This window comes from Microtus pennsylvanicus, chromosome 11, assembly GCF_037038515.1.
Source record: "Microtus pennsylvanicus isolate mMicPen1 chromosome 11, mMicPen1.hap1, whole genome shotgun sequence".
Classification (NCBI taxonomy): Eukaryota; Metazoa; Chordata; class Mammalia; order Rodentia; family Cricetidae; genus Microtus; species Microtus pennsylvanicus.
In genome coordinates this window covers 94666134-94685819 of record NC_134589.1, presented here as the reverse complement: position 1 = coordinate 94685819, position 19686 = coordinate 94666134, and the positions used below count along the sequence as shown (strand labels likewise).

Here is a 19686-nt window from a genome sequence, read left to right as displayed (position 1 = left end):
GAAGTCCAGAATTCTTCCATTCTTCCTCATCTATCCAATGACCATAGAAGGGCGGACACCACACACACACACACACACACACACACACACACACACACACACACACACACTCTTAATTGATTTCACTCAGAAAATTATAGAGACTCCCCAAAGCGCCTAACAAAATGAGAAGCCTTAATGACTTCATGCCCTTTAGAACTGCTAAGTATCTGTTTGCATTTCATTAAATTTGCAAAGTAAAACTTGATTTAAAATTCCAAGGCCCCATTTCAATGATCAGCATCTGAGGCTCCAAGGAAATGGTTGGAACAAATGAAGGGTAGAAGGCCCCTTTCCTTTTACTTTACTTTGTGAGCCTTGGAATTTTTTAATGAAAAATTTCATGGCACATGAATCATTACTTGGAGTGGGGGGAGCTTAATCCTGATTGTGTTATTGAATTCTGAAATGACTTCCTATTCATGGAACAACTCCGAATACCAATGGATACCCTCTCATCTCAACCCTTGTAGACTCAACTGATAGGCAGTCTCTCTCTATTAGATATACTGAGGCATGCCAAGCACCCTTCACTCCACTGAGCTCCAGCTTTCTCCCTCTCTGTCTTTTCTAATCGTGCAGCCCTGGTTCTATTAGCAGAATTTTTCACAACAGTCACTTGATGAAGAATTTATTCAGAAGGTTGCCATGTGCACAGTTTCTATTCAAGCACAGGCCTCTTTTTGACCCTAATCACATAGGTAACTCTTAACTTTAGGACAAAAATATCTAAAGTAAGAAGAAGAGATATCTCAGTGGATAACGTACATGTCTGTAATACCAGTACTTGGGTAAAGCGGCAGAGGGGCTCATGGCCACCCAGTATACTATGAGACTCCAACACCATGAGTTCCAGCTCAGAGAGAGGTCCTATCTTACAAATTAAGGAAGAAAATATTGAAAGATAGCTTGACATTAGCCTCTGGTTTTCACAGGAGTAAAAAGGTGAGTGAACTCATACATAAACATTCATATATCATACGTACACATATATACATCCACACAAAGACAGAAACATTTGCATGATAGGTCACAGGTGTAATCCAGTTCTAGAGACGTTGAGGCAGGAGAATTGCCATGAGTTTGAGATCAGCATGGGATACAGAGTGAGAAACTGTCTCAAAATACACAAACACACACACAGAGTGAGATGGAAATATTGAGCTGAGATCTGAAGAACCATGAGACTTCCATGCAAACAGTTAAGATGCAGTGTTCAAAAGACTCAAACAGTTTTGGTGATCTTGAGGAATGGGCAGGAAGCCTAACACAAGGGGGTATACCAGTCAACTTTCTGTGGGTGTGACTAAACACCTGAAGACAAATCAACCTGAAGGAGGAAATCCGCATCAGAATCTTGAGTTCCCTGCGCTGACCCCACTGCTTTTGGGATGCTGGGGAAGAACATGAAGGTAAGAAGGGAATGGCAAGTCAGATTCTCAGCTGTGGTAGCCAGGAAGTAGGGGGAGAGGAGTGCACACTCAGAGGGTCTGAAGCAATGTGTGTCCTCCAAAGACACCTCCTCTCTGACCTAGATCCTCCTGCACCTAATAGCTTGTTCAGCCATAACTCCCCAGTGGATTCATCATCTGTGGTTAGTGCCTTTGTTATCAAAGCTTTCAATGACGCCACCAACTAATAACCCAGCCTTCAACACACGAGCATTCAAGACACTGCCTACCCAAAGCACAATAGAGAACAAGAAAGTCTCCCTAGCAGGAAGGTAATTTAGGGATTCTGTGTTGGTGAGCAGGATGATCACCTTTGGGGACAGCTGCAAGAGATGCAGAAGAAACAGATCCAGGAGAAGCTAGAAGTGATTGGTCAACTGGAAGCAGATGGGTACGGGAGTCCCTAAACAGTAAGACCTAGAGGTACACCAGGATGGCAAACCAGCAATTTTGTGGTGATGTCACTTGATGGAGATGAGATGTGGGATTCACACATGTCGCAGAAGACACTCTCTCTATAGACCCCGCTGTGTTTTTATTTATCTTAAACCTGCCTCCAACTTAAAGATCATTCCATTCTCAGTTTTCTTGTTAATGCCCTTTCTCTATTGATCATTTGGTGATTTTAAAGTGGTTTTTTTCATTTATACGTGTAAAAGTGTTTGTGTGTGTTTCATGTGTGCACCTGTGTGTACAAATGCGTAGAGACTAAAAGACAACCACACTGCTGTTCCTCTAGTGCCATCAACCTGGTTTCAGGAGACCAGCTCTCTAATTTTGCCTGGAGATCACCAGGTAGGTTGAACCAAGTAAGCTGCTCAATGAGCTCTTGGGATCCAGGAATCTTGTATCTACCGCCCCAGTACTGGGATTACCAACATGCATCATCGTGCCTGGCTGTTATCAAGTGGGTTTTGAAGATTGAGCTTCATTCCTAGGTCTTGTAAGGCAAGTATTTCTCTGAGTTATCTCCCAAGCCCCTTGGGTGTGGTTGTTGTAATGGTTGTCCTGTCTCTTTAAGCGATAAGCCATGTCCACTCCCTCCCCCTCCCCCATCCACTGAGGCAAGCTGACCTTCAGCTTCCAGGCTGAGTTCTCTCTTCAATCTCCCTCTCGGAGAGGAAGCCTCGGTCTCTTCTCTCTCTCTCTCTCTCTGTCTCTCTCTCTCTGCCTCTCTGTTCTTCTCCTCTTCTCCCTTCCCTTCCATAGGCACTAAATAAATATCCAACTTCACTCTGCATGGTATGCCTATCCATCTATCTCCCACCTGCTGCCGCCGCTAGAGATCCACAGCAATTTTTAATAATCAATTACAGTTATTGTTGATTTCTGGGGATCCTCGGAGTTATCACAAGGACACATGGCCGCAGTTGAAACACACACACACACTGTTAGAAAGCTTACATGCTGCCCCATGGAGATTTCTGTACAACTATGTACACAGAAAGTACAGACTTCTCACTTAGCTTCAGCCAGATCCCTATATGGGCTGTCCTGCATGACTCAGGAACAGAGGGAGGAAGATGTTTAGTATTTATTAATTCAAGATATGCAGTCCATCTTCTCCTGCCATGTCCCACCCATGTCCTACACAGGGGCAAGTCAAGGGCTTGCTCCCTACAGGGATTTAGTAACTATCTCTTCTTGTCACATGGGTGAAAAGAAGAGGTGGGAAGGTGCTTCTGATTCTGTGTGTGTGTATGTGTGTGTGTGTGCGTGCTCATGTGTGTGTGTGCACATGCGTGTGTGTGTGTGTGTGTGTGAATATGTGCGTGAGGGTGAATCCATATGCATATACAAACTTATGTAGAGGCCAGAGGTCAACATCAGACTCATCCCTTTCTCTCTACATGATGTTTGGAGACAGGGTCTCTCACTGAACCCAGAGCTAACTAATTCAACTAGACCAAGGATCCTCCTGTCTCTGCACTTCCAGCTTTGGGGTTGAAGAGATACACAGCCCTATCCAGGTTTTCACAGTGATCAGAACTCAGAACCTCATGCTTGTGCAGCAAGGACTCTGTCCACTTGGCCACATTTCCATCTCTTAATTCTCCTACCATAGCTGCGGCACATCATGGTCCTTCATAAAGCCAATTAGCTCAATTCTGTCAGGTGGCCTTGAACGATCATCTTACCCTGAAGCCGGCTGCAGAACAGTACACACCTCTGGTCACAGAGGCTACCCCAGGAGAGAGGACACAGCCAAATGAGTGCAAATTCATCCTCAGGCAGGTGAAAAACAAATCAAAATGCCTGCCCCAGGAGTGTGAATCTTGTCAGGGCCACACACAAAGTGCAACAATGTCATTAATTATTTTAAAAATTACAAAACCAGCTTGCAAAGTATTATTGTCTATTTGTAATTCTATTACTATGTCCCCCCTGAGGTTTGGAACAACAGATGTATGTCAGCAAACTTGACAATGGGCAAGGCACAAGAGGCTCCAGTTTTCAGGTGAAATAAAAGACACTTGGGTTCTCTGAGAAGGAACCCGGCTTGCTTAAACCTAAACCACGCTTTGTGGGTAATATACAATATGCTATATAAAACTCAAGACCTTATCTCCCTGGTTCACAGCCACAGTGTCCTGTACTGCTCTTGATTCCTCCAAAGGGAAATTAATTTTCCAGAGCATATAGCCTTTGTTCCCACAGGCAATAGACCCAGTAGGGGCCACAGACCCAGGGAGGCCAAACTCTATATCCTACCAGAAGAAACAACTCAGTTTGTTCCAATAAAATATGTGAAGTCAAATATCAAGTATCCAAAACATCTATCTGAGCTGTTAGAAATTATGGGGCCGTTGTTCAGGGGACTGTGTATAATGAAATATCCATCAAGGTCAAACAGAGGCACCTCTCTGTCCCCCTCCCCACAACCAAAGCCGACAACATGCTTTCTCAACCACACAGTGATGTGGAGCTGGGGATCTGACTTGAGCCATGACACATGTCACCTCCCTGGGCTGCAGATGCATTAACAAGAAATTACATGGAATTCTATCAGAAAATTGAAAATCCAATGAGTGTCTCACTTTGTCTCCATAATTCCTCAGTGCTGTTCCAATCTCCCGCAAATTACAAGCCATTTATAGCTCTGGAGCCTGATGCAAGGCAGGAGGTTTTCATTATGTTTTTAATAGGTGTGTTGGGAGAATTCCTATTAAAACATACATGTAGGAGAGTAATTTGGTGGATCTCTGAATTGAAAGAAATCTTCAGGCATTCTCCAAAATAGTACCCCCCCTTTTTTTTTTTACTAATTTTAATGAGTGTGTCCATTTCCAGGTATGGATAAGATACCAAATGAAGTAACTTTAACACAAGACTTCAGACAGAAACCAGAACTGCCTAAGTATGATGCCACATGTCCAGTGTGTGACTTCTTAATGACTGTCTCTAGTAGAGCTTCATTTGAGCCAGCCTACAGAAGGTGAGGTGAGTAATACTGTCAGATGGACAGTATCTAGACTTGCCAGAGAGCCAAGTCTCCTGAGCTATCTGTAACAGATTATCTGGATGGGATTAAGTGAGGTGGGACAATCCATCCCAAATGTGGGCAGCACTATTGATGCATCAATTCTTCACTGGGGCTATAGAACCTCACAGTGGAATCAGAGAGTTTTGTAAATTCCCATGAGCCTCCCTCCTTCCTACTGAGGGAACTGTTGCAATCTCTATGAGAGCAACTGCACAACAGGGCTCCCTACATCCTAAGCACCCTGAAAATACCACCTGCAAAGACACCTAAATGTGGCATAAGAGTCATTTAATTTTTATTGGCAACGTGTAAGATGCGTGCATGATTGCAGAAATTAGCCTAAAAATGAAAATCAGAGTGGGCTGTGCCTGTGTTGAGTGGACTTTGGCTAAAACTCAAGAGGCCCCATCTCAAGAGCAGAGGGGAGAGGCGTGAGTCTACAGAGCCATTTTCTTCCACAAACAAGAGCAGCCTTCACTGTGTTAGCACTGGAATCAGTTCCGGAGAGGCAAGCACAAGAAGGTATTGCGATCTGATGAAATAATACTCCATACCATCAATCTGACTTATGAGCATAATGGTATGTTAAGATAAAGCACTTCTTGTCGAGTACACAAGCCCATCTATAATGGCTGAGGAAATGTTTTCATTAAAACACGCAGGGATAGAAAAACTCTGAACTCAACTCCGTTGCCATGGCAACCTGCAATTCAACTTTCCAGTGTGCTCAACAACAGCTCCTTTCTCTTCCATGTGATTCCTGAAAAGTGTTGGTAAATAATAAATGGAAGAGGAACAGCTAGAACAAAGTATAGCTCAGACCCGAACTAAGTGGAGCTTAGCCTTGCCGCCTCCATTTGTCCTCCCCGCCCCCACAGTATTTGCTTTATTATTCCGCCTGCTTACAAGACTAAAGGGTGGGGATCACTCATCTGAAATGCATGAGTCCAAAGTGTTGGGTTTTAGGTGTTTTAAGAGTTGGAGAAATTTGCATATTTATGAGATAACATAGGTACAAAACCCAAATCTAAACATAAAGTTCATGTATGTTTTATGCATTTCTTTTACATTGTAGTTTAAAGGAATTTTCATAAGACACTCATACAAATTTTGAAGACAGGAGAAGTTTCTGCCATGTGGAAATTTCCATGGCAGCTTCACACTGGCAGAAAGGATCAAGATTTTCAGGAAAGCCTTTTCCTCGCCCTCCACCTATCTCTTTCTCTCTTTTGTTCTCATTATTTTCGGTGCTGGGGATCAATCCATGGTCTTCATGTCCACTGGGCAATCACTCTAGTACTGAGCTCTGGGAATTTTGGGCGCGAGATGCTCAGACTGTGTTTATTAAGTGTGGATCATGAATCATGCTGCAAGATGGCACCAGTATGGTCAGGACTTTCATATTGAAAAACAAAAGAGATTTAAAGAACCACAGAGAAGGAAGAATCCACTCAGACAACTTGATGGACATTTCTGAGGTAGCAATAAAATCACGCTGGGTCCTGAATGACAAATACAACCCACAGACAAAATGAGCAAAACCTGGATGGATAAATTCTGCTAAAAGCAAGGAGGAAGAAGTAGCAGAACTTAGAGGCGAGGCAATGATTTGGTTAATTCCATCAGGGGTTAGAAAAGAGGGAAGAGTCACTTGGTCTCTCAGTTGTTTGCTCACCCACCCACTCATTCATTCACCTCCTCATTCATTCAGTTGTTCATTCACTCACACATTCATTCATCTTCCTGCTGCTTAAGAAATGAATCCTTTTTCTTCCATGCACAGGATTACTATGGTTAAAAAAAATCAACTTCACTCCTTCGACATTATTGGAGGGTCTTTGGATGTTAAGTGAACAGGGTTTAAAACTGAAAGGTAAAAGTGAGACAAAGAAGACATAAAAATTACCATAAGAGATGGCTGAATGTGTGGGCCAGTAGCAGAGCCCTGTCTAGCAAGCAGTAGGCCATGAGTTCTACCACCAGGATAGCTAAATAAATAAAACAACGACAGAAACCAAGGGTAGAGAGGGGGAGACAAGAAAACACAAGGTGAATAAAGATGGGTGAACCATGCAGGTGGATGTGGTCTTAAGGGTAAGGTTTTGGCAAGTAATGTCATCGAAGCTGTTGAACAGATAGCAATGGGAACAGTCAAGGTTATATCTGTAGACCCGAAAGCAAGAGATGAGCTTCTCCTTTCTAAAGTGTATCTCATGTAAAATACAAACCATTGTTTTTCCTAGTAACACATTTGGGAGGATCAGTGGGTTTAATATAAAGAGATTGTTGGGACTATATGTAAGTTAAAGATGGTTTCCAAAGGTGCCATCTTTGGTGGGTGGCCAAAACTGCTCCTAAAAGTAAGCAAGGTGAAAGAGCATTCAAGTTGAGAAGCATATTCTATAAGGATGCCTACACTGCACCCATGCTTCAGAAATAAAAATTCACAATGGAGAAGAAATTAGGGACACAACCTTGGCTTCATGAAAACCATAACAAGTCAGAAAGGGCAGATGCTGGATGGGTTCACTGTAGAGAAAGTGGGAACAGAGAGGGCTGAGCGGAGGCAGTGGCCACAGGAAGCCCCTCGAGTACTTGAAGATGGAATGAGAGTAATAAGTGCAGAGTTTAAATAAAGGGGGCTACCCGGAGGCAGCAGGCAGCTAGAGATGACAACTCGAATGTCAGAGGCTGTGTCTTCAGAGGCCTCAAAAAAAACTGGAGCTCAGAGAACACAAGACTCTAAAGCAGCATACAGGCTAAAGAGTTTCAGGACCAAAATACAGATCCCCCTTTATTGGAAATGAGGTTGACCAGCCTACAAGAGGGGATGATTAAGACAAAGATGTCAGACAAAAAAAGCTGGGATCACATAGAAGTCAGGGTCATTTTCTCTTTTCTCTTTAATTATTGCTCCTTCCACTAAATGAATGGTCTCTCAATCCAATGGTCAGAAGCTCTTTGGAGATTTGGATGAATATTTCTCTGAGGAGTTACCTCTGAAGGAGGAGTTCACATGGTAGCAAAGGTCTAACAAGGGCTAGATAACATTGGATTCTCTACTGTAACTAAAAAAGTTACTGAACAATAAGCCATTTATTCACCCTATCAACAAGGAGTAAGTGATTACCTGGGAAGACATTAGAGAAGGAGGTAGCCATTTTGAAAGACATTAGAAAAAGAGATGACCTTCTGGAAGACAAGTTAGAGGAGATGGCCATATTGGATACAAGTTGGAGGAAATAACCATTTTGAAAGACAAGGTGGCTAAGAGGGACATAACCGTTGCTAAGGATGCTGTTACTTTATCCTCATCAGCATCTTTGAGGAGCCTGCTAGACACACCTGCTAAGGTCTCAGCCCTTTAGGATACTGCCCTAATTCTCCTCAAGTCTGCCCTTGGTCCTTCCTCTCTTGGTTTCTTTCTTCCCTCTGAAAAGGGAGTCTCACTGACATGCTAGCTGTCAGTATAAACATAGACAATAAGATAAAGGGAAAAGGAATAAAACTAGGTGCCGAGAAATAGAATGAGAAAAGGGGACAAGAAAGGCTTGTGTGAAAAGGGCAGACACATCATCTATATCTTCAAAATCTAGAGATACATATGGACCCTGATAAGTTTGAAGACAATATTTCACTGGCTATATTTTATTGCTTTGTCTCAGACTCCAATCAGATGGTGAAACAATTGGGCTCTCAGAAACTTGTAATGTGGGAGCTTTTTTTTTTTTTTTTTTTTTGGTTTTTCGAGACGGGGTTTCTCTGTGGTTTTGGAGCCTGTCCTGGAACTAGCTCTTGTAGACCAGGCTGGTCTCGAACTCACAGAGATCCACCTGCCTCTGCCTCCCAAGTGCTGGGATTAAAGGCGTGCACCACCACTGCCCGGCTTGGGAGCTCATTTTTAATATAATTTTTAAATCAATGACTATTCATTGGACAAAGTGACAGGTTTTCCAATGACCTTTTTTTCCCAAATATGTCATGTACTCTGGCCATATTCCTTTTACCCACCCACACTTCAATATACTCTCCTAAACTTTTCCTTTCTTTTTAATCAACTGTTAAAGCCCAGAGAATGACCCTTCTCTGCCTGAACTGTGTTGAGACTGCATGCTGTACACAACCTTAACTTGGATATGGCTTTAACCTGCACAGGCTCTCAGCCAAAAGTCACACAGCATCCCTGATAAGGAACTGAGTGAACGCCTGAGAACAGACCACAGGATCAGGACAGATAGAGCCAGGCTCTCATCTGCTTCTACGTGACAATAAGTAAGTCCCATGTTCCTCATTATTTAGGCTTTATTACTTCCTGGAATGGTCATAGCACTCAGGAAATAACAACAGTTGCCTCATGCTTAATGGCCCTGAGAGATATTAATTCCAGTGTGCACAAAGAGCGACCTTGGATTCAGTCCTCAGAACCGTTATACCTGGCTGCATGTGTGAATGAGTTAGACATTCTCCTAGTCCAGCCTGGAGCACCTTGAGTGTCATAGAAGGGCTAGCAGCAGTGGCAATGGTAATCCTAACATTCAGCAATGCTACACGAGCCTTGCCATTCAAGGGATCCAGTGTGTCTCTCCATGACCCTGGCCTCTCAGTCCTCACATGCTATGTTATCCTCTACTACTAAGGGTGAGGAAGACCTATGCCAAGCTTCCAATTGTCAAAGCACAGCATAAGTGGCAGATGCTGCTCTTACTATTGTTACCTCATCTGAGGCTCCACCTGGCTAGCTGACGCTCCTTCATTATTTTCTTCTTTCTTTCTGGCTCTGGAGAAACTAAATGCCTCATCTCCTATGGTCACAAGTCACTGAATGCCAGGATACAAGAAGATAAGCAGATTCCTCACCAACAAGCCTCCAGATGTGATCCCCGGATTCAGCCATACGACATCCTAAACAGAGGACCAACCTAAGCTGGACACAGCCTTCTGAACATAGAAACCACAAGAAGGAGAGGGAGCAAACAGAGCATGACACTATCTGGAATAACTGCAGAACACTGGGAAATGCACACTCTCGGTTCTTTACTCAAAGCAGTGGAAAATCCTAACAGCAAGCGCCCTTAAGACACAGGACCTGAATGCATGGTGTGCATCCCATCAATTTGTTCATTTTAAATCAGGACAAACAGGAGAAATAGAACTTCCATGCTTCGTGGACTTTGGAAACCCAGAATAAGACGCAAAGAATGCAACGTGAGTCGGGCAGTGGTGGTGCACACTTTTAATCCCAGCACTTGTGGGCAGAGGCAGGCCAATTTCTATGAATCTGAGGTCAGCCTGGGATACAGAGTAAGTTCCAGGACAGCCATGGCTACAAAGAGCAACTCTGTCTTGAAAAATAAAAAAAGTAACATGGTATCCCCAGCAAGGATGTGTAGGTCTGAAGCATCATCTGGGTACCAGTTAGCTACAGGGCACTGGCAATAGCTCTAGGTCTAGCTGAACATCAGGTTGCTTGTGTAGACAATTGGGATAACTGTACCCCTAACAACAGTATGCATGACAATGAGCACAGCGTCCAGCACAGACCTGGGAAGACAGTGCACTTTGTAAAGGACTCCCCTCGAAAGCATGAGGACCTAAGTTTAGTAAAACAGAGAAGTCTAGCACAACGATACACACTCGGAATCTCAGTCCTGGAGAGACAGACGCAGGCAGACCCCAGATCCCCAAGCTCACTGGCCAGCCAGCCTGTCTAGTTTAATTGGTGAGTTACAAGTCACAAGAGACCTTGCCTCAGGGAACTACTGCAGCGGCTCTCAACCTTCCTAATGTCGTGACCCTTTAACACACCTCCTCAGGTTGTATTAAATTGCCATAAAATCATTTCCTTTGCTACCTCATAACTGTAATTTTGCTACTTTTATGAATAATAGTGAAAATATCTGATATTCAGGACATATGCTATTCAACGCTCAAAGGGGCAATGATACCCCCAAAGGGGGCCACCACCCACAGGTTGAGAAACTAGTGCTTTTGAAAATGGCACCTAAAGTTGATCTCTTGCCTCCAAGCACATAGCAGTACACACTGCTATGTGTGAACCCCCATGAGTCCACATGAACCTGAATGTACATTCCTGCATAAACAGTATCCAGTACGCACTAGGGAATCAATCCATTGCGGAGAAGCCAATCCGCTGAATACCAGTCTTCCCCATCTTATTACTTAGTACCTACAATATTTGTATGCAACTGTGGCAGCTTGGCCAGATTTAAAAAATAATCAGCTATTGATGTGATTCAGTAAGTACCTGGATAGACGAGATATGATAGATGAGATTCTCCAAAATGTCTCGGATCAGAAGCAAAACAACAAAGGAAAGAGGGATTTCCAAAGGCAGAGGGGTGCTAATTAACAACTCAATTAAAAAAAAGCAAATTAAACTTTATGGTTCGCTATCCTCCACTGCCTGGTAAATTGTTTTGTGAGGCGAATGATTAAAAATAATCATTTCAGAAAGCTGAAATAGCTTCCAAGGAACACAAGGATTTTTCAATATTATACAAAAGGTTTTCGCCGCAAAATAAACTTCCGTGATTAAAAGCAACAGCACTGCTCTCCGCATGGAAGCCGACAGCACAAATGTCGGCTTGTGATGCATTCGGTATTTTGGGGAACTGTGAGAATTTTGAAGAGCAGTGCATCCTTATGAATAAAACACACCATCATTTCCTTTGTGCACTGTGTCTTCGTGGGCCTCGTACAGGTTATTCTGAACACTCCTTGCAAATGTATAATTTACATCAAATTAGTTTAGAACTGAGGTCTGAAGAAAAGCACAGAGCTTGGGCATTCTCAACAGCGGGTCTGTCCCAGAGAATCAAAGAGAGGTTGGGAAACAGGCATCAGAGCGAAAGAAAGCTGAAGCCGTAGTGGCTGAATTCTCCGTGATCTAGCTCTTTCCTCTGATCACTCCAGCATTCTCAAGCCTTTTCTAGCCTGCAAAACCAGAGACAAGTGACACCCTGTGCCAAGCGCCACCAGTGTTCAACTGGACCCATCCATGCCTGGCGAAGGTTATTTATCAAGAGGCAAATCCACCCTGGTACATCTAGGAGTGAAAAGATTAGGTCTCCAGTAGGTGGCGCTATTCAGAGAAAGCTGGGTCAGGGTGCTTCTTCAATGGATAAACTCACTGATGTGTGGCCAAATGAGCTGCTGGGAAGTGGCACTGAGCTGGAGGTCACGTAGAAACAGTATGTACTTAGCGGTCTCGTGGTGTAATGGTTAGTACATACTGTTTCTACAGTGACCTCCAGCTCAGTGCCACTTCCCAAGGCCAGCTGGCCTGGGTCTGAAAAAGCATGGGACAAATCCGGACTAGCTGAACATAGAGGACAATGAGGAATAATGAGAACTCAAGAACAATCGCAGTGGGTTTTTGATCCTACTGCACGTACTGGCTTTGGGGGAGCCTAGGCAGTTTGGATGCTCACCTTAGGAGACCTGGATGGAGGTGGGTGGTCCTTGGACTTCCCACAGGTCAGGGAACCCTGATTGCTCTTCGAGCAGATGAGGGAGGGTGACTTGATCGGGGGGAGGGGGAGGGAAATGGGAGGCGGTTGCGGGGAGGAGGCAGAAATCCTTAATAAATAAATAAATAAAATAAAAAAAAATAAAAAAAATAAAAATAAAAAAAAAGAAACAGTATGTACTGAAGGCTGCAATTTGTTCCTTTACCTCTTTCTCCTAGCTCCCATGAGGTGAGCAGCCGCCTCTATTGTCACCATTTCCTTGTCTCAATTTGGGACTGCAGCCTAGGGCCTGTTGTCCATGGACTGAATTTGGAAACCATGAGCCATGATCAATTTCCTTTCCTTTAGCTTGTCTTCGTCAGGCATTTTGTCACAGTGATGGAAAGCTGACGGACAGAGGAGCAAACCATGACAGGGACCCAACCCGAGGAGGGCCGAGCATGGGTGTTTGACGGCTGGGGGGGCAGGTACAAGCTGATCATCTCTAGCTGATATTGAGGATCCAAAGTGCTCTGAAATGCAATGCGTTTTTGAAATCCTGCATATGACCTCCTGTGACAGGTCACAGACGTGTCACGACCACACTAAAAGCATTGAATAGACTCTCCTTCAGGCCATGTGCACATGGGGTAGATGAGAAATCAATGAGCTTTGAGTTTAGATTTGGCTTTCTTCCTGATAAACATAACTATCATGTACATTTGAATATTATAAAATAATACACAATACAAAAGAAGTCTTTGGAATTTGGAATTTCAACCTGTCCAAACAACTTCCACCTTTATTCTACTTCCCTGTGTACACTTACAATATTCTTTCATGACCATCTGGTCCATATAGTCCCAAGACACTTAAAAATGTCCTCCCAAAGTAGCTTCTAATATCAACAGTGGTCCTGCTACTTCAGCCACACCTGGAGTCTTCTATGATGCAAATATACCGCTGGGGCTGGAGCTATGGACCAGAGGAGAGCATGTGCCAGGTCCCAGATGTCTGTTGCTGTGATAAAATGGACATCCCGGGTTCCAGCCCATCACAGTAGGGAAGTCGGGGCGGGAACTTAAAGAAGCTAGTCATAGCCCATTTAGGGCAAGGGCCGAGAGAATGAATCAGTGTGTTCTCACTTCTTCTCAGTTTGACCTCTCCTCAGCTTTACTCATGAAACTCCAAAGTTGCTTACATCAGAAGAGCAGAGTGTACCTTCCTAAGTAAGGGACATTTGTTTAGAAGAGCCCCATACCTGCAGAATGAGTGGGGTATGTCTTTCCATATCAATTAACTTACTGGGTTTTCCCCTATAGACATGTTCATAACCCAATGTAGATGATTCCTCATCTTCACAGGTGATTCTAGGCTATGTCAAATGGACAGTTGAAGCTAGCCATCATATTCCTTCCCCAACACCAATAATGACAATATAAACTTACTGGGTTCACATACTTTATTTTAATCCACATCCAATGAGCTGACACCCTCCATGTTTCTTACAGGTTTCCTACCCTGAAACATGCTGACTTCTTTTCTACTTGTTGTCCTATACTGTGGGTATACAGGCTAGCAATGTTATCGAAAAACTCCTCATCCTAGCTGAACCTGCTTGGTTCAGGACCCTTCTTATATGCCTCAGAAATACGATGGCAGTTAAGACATGAGATGAACTTTTATGTACTCACCGTACTGTCCGCCCTTTAGCAAAATGTCAGAAACAATGACAGACAAAGCCTGATTCCAGGTCTTCCCATCCCTGCTCGCCCCATCAGACAGAGACTTGAGTCCCAGCCAAGAGCACCTGCTCTTCCTCAGGGTTAGGGACTTCCAAGCTCTGCACTTCCCTGGATGTGGAATACCATCCTCTTCTGTTAGTTGGCGACTAGGAAACCATCTAGAAGTAAATATGTGGAATCCTCCTCTGAAGCATTAGCCACCCAGATCTTAATACAGGGCTTCTGAAAGCCCAGTATCACCTGCCTAAGATCACAGTGATACAAAGGTCTTATGTTCACAGAACATCAAGAACAGGATGGCAGGACCACAAGGAGTATAGATTACTCCCAGTTAGTCCATTCCATTCAACCCCGGCCTCCCCAGCACAGAGTCCAGGCAGTGCAAAACCAATACCATGTCTTTAATCCACCATTTCTGCAGGAAGCTCTTGGATTCCCTGAGCTTAGGAGACCAGGTGGGATTTCTCATGATTCCCACATTATTGCAGAGATACAACCATGTCCCTACATGAGATTCCCAGCTGAGCAGAGTATCTGCTAGATGCTGTTACAGGCTCTCCGGGTTCAAGGCTAAGAGAAAAGCAGAAACCTGCAGAGTCCTGGAAGACATTTTTAAAAAGCAATGAATACACATGGTAAATCAATGAGCGTATTGTAGCATGCTCACACTACTGGGTGCGTGCGACTCAGCAGTAGCACAAAGACTAGCTCAGAAGTGTCTGCATTGGCACGAGTAACACTCAAGTGCATTATAAAGACCATAATGGCCAGCCACAGAAGCATACGTAGAACATGTTGCAAAATATTTAAGGACACGCAGAAGAGCTTGATGACAGGTCACTGAGAAGTGTCGTTGCTTCTATAGGTCTGAGGTCAAGTTGTGAAGAGACAACGGACATTGATCAAGGGTTCAGACCAGAAGAGGATGCCAGTTAAGACACACCTTATACAGTCATCAAACTCAAATTGCTTTGCATGTGTTTCTAAAGATATGTATGTTCGTGTGTGAGCAGGAGCTCATGCCTGTGTATGTGTGGCAGTCAGAAGACAGCCTTGGCTGTCAATCCTCAGGTGCCATTTACCTAGATAGGATTTCTCACTGACATTGGACACACCTACTAGCCTGAGCTGGGTGGATAGTAAACACCTGCCTCTACTTGCCCAGAGTTGGGATTAAAGATGCATGCCACATGCTCGCCTTTTTCCACATATGTGCATTAAACTGATGCTTACGCTCGCAAGGTAAGCAATACACTGATGGAGCCATTTCCTTAGCCTCAATTATTCCTCTTTGCATGAGCTTAAGATCTATGTGCTGCAGGGCTGGAGAAATGGCTCAGCAATTAAGAGCACTAACTGCTCTTCCAGAGGTCCTGAGTTCAAGTCCCAGCAACTACACCTGTACTGGGATCTGGTTGCTCTCTTCTGATGTGCAGATGTGCATGCCTACAAAACACCCATATGCATAAGATATACAAACAAACACATCTTTAGGGGCTGCAGAGCTGGCTCAGTAGTTAAGAGCACCCACTGCCCTTCCAGAGGATCCAAGGTCAATGCCCAGCACACACATGGCAGTTCACAAAATTCCTTAACTTCAGTTCCAGGGGACTCACACCCTCACACAGACATACATGCAGGCAAAGCACCAATGCGTGCACACATGCAAACACAAAATTTTCTTTACACTGCACTATATGCACCTTCTACTTCATTTAAATATATATTGTTTGAAATGAATACTATAAAGCAGAGGACAGCAAACTGTGGTGACTGGAATGCTGCCTATTTGTATAAATATGTTCTTAGTGCTCACAGAAATACCTGTTTAGCTACATATGCATTGTATCTGGGTTTGCACTGAATAATGGTTAAGAAGCTGATGTTGAGGCTACGTGGTAGATATTTATTTTGCAGCCCTCTCCATTAAGGGTTTGTTACCTACCACTGACCCAGACTTACTATTGAAACTCAGTTTATTTTGTGTGCATCCATGTGTGAAGGTGTGTGTGTGTGTGTATTAGAGGTCAAAGTTTCATCTCAGGTCCATCAGGTACCACACACCTTGAGGTTCAAGACAGCACTCTCACTGAGACCTGCAGCACATTGGTTTGAATAGACTGACTACTCACTGAGCTACAGGGATCCTCCTGTCCATCTCCCCAACACTGTGATTACAAACACACCACCATGCTCAGCTTTTCTACATGATCATTCGAGACCTAAACTTGGGTCCTTGTGCCACCACAGAGTCATCTTCTCATGCCCCAAATGCAGTTTCTGAGACTCACCTTTCAGATGGCTGCCAGGAAGAGGAGACCAGACAGAGCTGCATTAGGCCTTCACCAGCTACCACACCAACATGGACGTGGCTGCTGTCTTTGATCATAAAGCTATTTTACTGACTAATCTAATTTAATAATCCCTGCGTTGTAAAAAGACCATTTCCTATCACTAGCTTTCTGTGGCGAGAGAGGAAGAAACTTCTGCTCATCAAGATATAATCACCTGTCATGGTCTTGGAGAGGCCATCATAGGCTGGGGCCATCGGCATGCCCTGAGCTGGTCTGCACTCTCCTTAGGCAACTATGGAAGAGATTCGGGATTCAAAGTGGGGAGCTGAGCCCTTTCCATGCCTGTCTGGCGGATGATGACACTTAAGAAGCTTTACTTAAAACTGATCTGCCTTCGTGACAACTGAGCCTGCTCGCTAATTGGTTTTCAGGAGCCTGTATTGTTTAGTATAATGATTGTATTTTGTCAAATAGGAGATTAATAGGCGCTAGTTCACAAAGAAGAACCCTGTTGTACTTTGCACTAGACTTTAGCTGGGGAAGAAGGAAGGGGTTTAGTGCCCTGGGAACCTTCTCCCCATGGGTGGGTGGGTTTCCTCTGGGACTGAGTAATTGCGGGATACTTCAGTTATCCCATTTCCGCCTCTGAATTCCAGTAGCCTTGCAGAGATTCTCCCTAGGGAAGGTAAACCCTCCACCCCACCTCCCTCACACTCTCTTCTGTGTGAAGACAGTTCTGCATGGATGGGAAGCAGCATCTTGCACCACTGAACAAGCTCTATCAGAGCTTTCTTTGTAGATGCCACTCCTAAGAATAAGACTGCGATAGCTCATGCTTCACCCTCTTGTGCGTATGGCATTGTGTGTTCTTACCTGAGGCCATTACAAAAGAGCCCAATGGCTGGGTAATAGTTGACACATTGCAAAATGTTTCCATGCTTTTGCATCCCCAGTAGCAATGCATGGGAGCTCTATCATATAGCATCCTCCCCAGCAGTTAGGGTTTGCATTCTTTTTTGTTGTTGTTATTCTAGGATCTAAGGTGTGTGTGTGTGTGTGTGTGCATGCAATGTACGTATCTGCGTACATGTGGCCCCAGTCCTGTGGACATGGGTGGAGGCCAGAGGTTGACATAGAGTATCTTCCTCTATCACTCTCCACTTATGTTTTGAGACAGGGTCTCTTGCTGAGCCTGGAGACTCAGCGGTTAGACAAAACTGACTGGCTAATAACCTCATGTTCTTCCTGTGTCCACTCTCCAGAGTTACAAAACCACATCTGGATGTTTCTGGGGTGCTGGGGATCTGAACTTAGGTCCCCATGCTTGGATAGCACTTGACCCAAAGGACCATCTTCCTAGTTAGTGAAACTGCTAATATATTGTCTTCAGTCCAATCTATCACTGGGCTCCCATTTCCTTCTGCCACATTATAAAAATGGAGATGTACCCATGGCTGCATCTATGTGAGCATTTACCATGTGTGGGGGAGGCCTACAGAATCCAGAAGACATCATCAGATCCTCAGGATCTGGAGTCAAAGGGTGCGAGCTGACAGATATGGGTACTGGGAACTGAGTTTAGTCCTCCGTAACAGCAGTAAATGCTCTTAACTGCTGGGCCATCTCTGCAGGCCCCCAGATGAAGATTTTACATCGCATTTTAAACCACGTCTTCAAAAGTGTGTGAAGATTTGCTACTTAGGGTACCTTTCCATTTACTTGGCCAGGACTCAGAAGCCACATGGCCAGTGGCCACTCTACTTGACAACAGGATTCAAGAGAACCCTTTAGCACATAGAATCTAAGCCTCCTTGGGCTGGAGAAGACTTCAAGTAACTCTCTGACGCCTGCAAGCATTAGTCCTAGGTCCTTCCCCCATTCAACTCTCTAAAGAGAAAACTACTCAGGTGAAAACCCTAGCTTTTTTTTCCATCAAAAAATTGAGATCTTTTTGTTAAGGGTTTAAAAATGAAAATCAAAGTCATTGGTAAAAAGGTAGGAGTTAATGCACTCAGCTGAGACTTCGTTATTAGCGCCTGTCTCTTGCCCGTGCATTGGACATTTATTTAATGGCATGACCTTTTTCAGGTCTTGATTTCTAAATCTATGATGTGAACAAAGCCATAAACTGTCCTTGCTAGGATGCAGGAGGGTTTGAAATGAACTGGAGCACCGAATGATATGGAAAGGTCCCGCATGAATCTTCTTTAGCAGCTTGCCACCGTCCAGCCTGCGATTCATTTCTACAAGGTCAACTTCATTTTCACTTTTAGAATTCAAAAGCTCGTGTTCCTAAGGCCAGCACCCGCATCCGCACGGTCTCTGAGCCCCTGCCTGGCCTACGTCAGGGCTTGGCTCAAAGATTTCTGAAATTAAACAGCCCAGATAAATGGAGCTTGATTAGACAAAGCAGGAGGAAAGCCATGCGGGCAGGCAAAGTCACAAATTGTTTTTGGGGAGAGGGGGAAGTCATCCAGCCTGTAGAGCATCATCATTCTGGCCTTCCGATCCAGCTGTGGGATCCCACAGGGCTGCCTTCCTTTGTCCGGTCAAACCTCACTATTGTTCAGTTTATCTGTTTATTATGCGTGTGTACATGTGTGTTGGTGTTTGCATGTGTGTGAATGCACAGGTGTGTGCAGATTGTGTGTGTGTGTGTGTGTATGTGTGTGTGTGTGTGCCTGAGATCATATACCTTCTGTTGTAGAGACAGGGTCTCTGGGACCAGGAACTCACTGATTCAGCTTGGTTAACTAAGTCAGTGAGCCACAAGGAATGGCCTTTCTCTGCCTCCCCACTGCTGGGGTTGTAGACACATATGTTGTATATGCTTTGCTTTTTAAGATTTGGGTTCTAGGCATCCAAATCAAATCCTCACATGTGCAAAGCAAGCACTTTATGTATGTACGAAACCATCTCCCCAGCCCCATGCAGTTTCTGGAGGTTTCTGTGACAGCTACCCCTTTGCCCTGGAAACTCCCCCATAGCATAGGCATGGCTTCCCCACCTCTCCCCAGGCTCAGCACAAACGCCATGGTTTCAGGACAGTTGTCTTCCCTCACACTCAGCGCATTTCTTTCCCAGCCCTTGTCCCAGGCTGTGACCTGTTTCCTGGGTGGTTACTTCTTTGCCATCTGCCTCCCATGAGAAAACCATTTCTTTGGAAACAGGAGAGTTTTTTTTAATCTCCTTCTTTAATTTTTT

General features: G+C 44.3%; 1 protein-coding gene across 6 annotated transcripts in view; it reads right to left on the bottom strand.

Moving 5' to 3' along the window:
* The window catches only part of Rbfox1 (RNA binding fox-1 homolog 1), a 1543972-nt gene that overhangs the window by 1410498 nt on the left and 113788 nt on the right, over positions 1-19686 (bottom strand). The window lies entirely within an intron of this gene.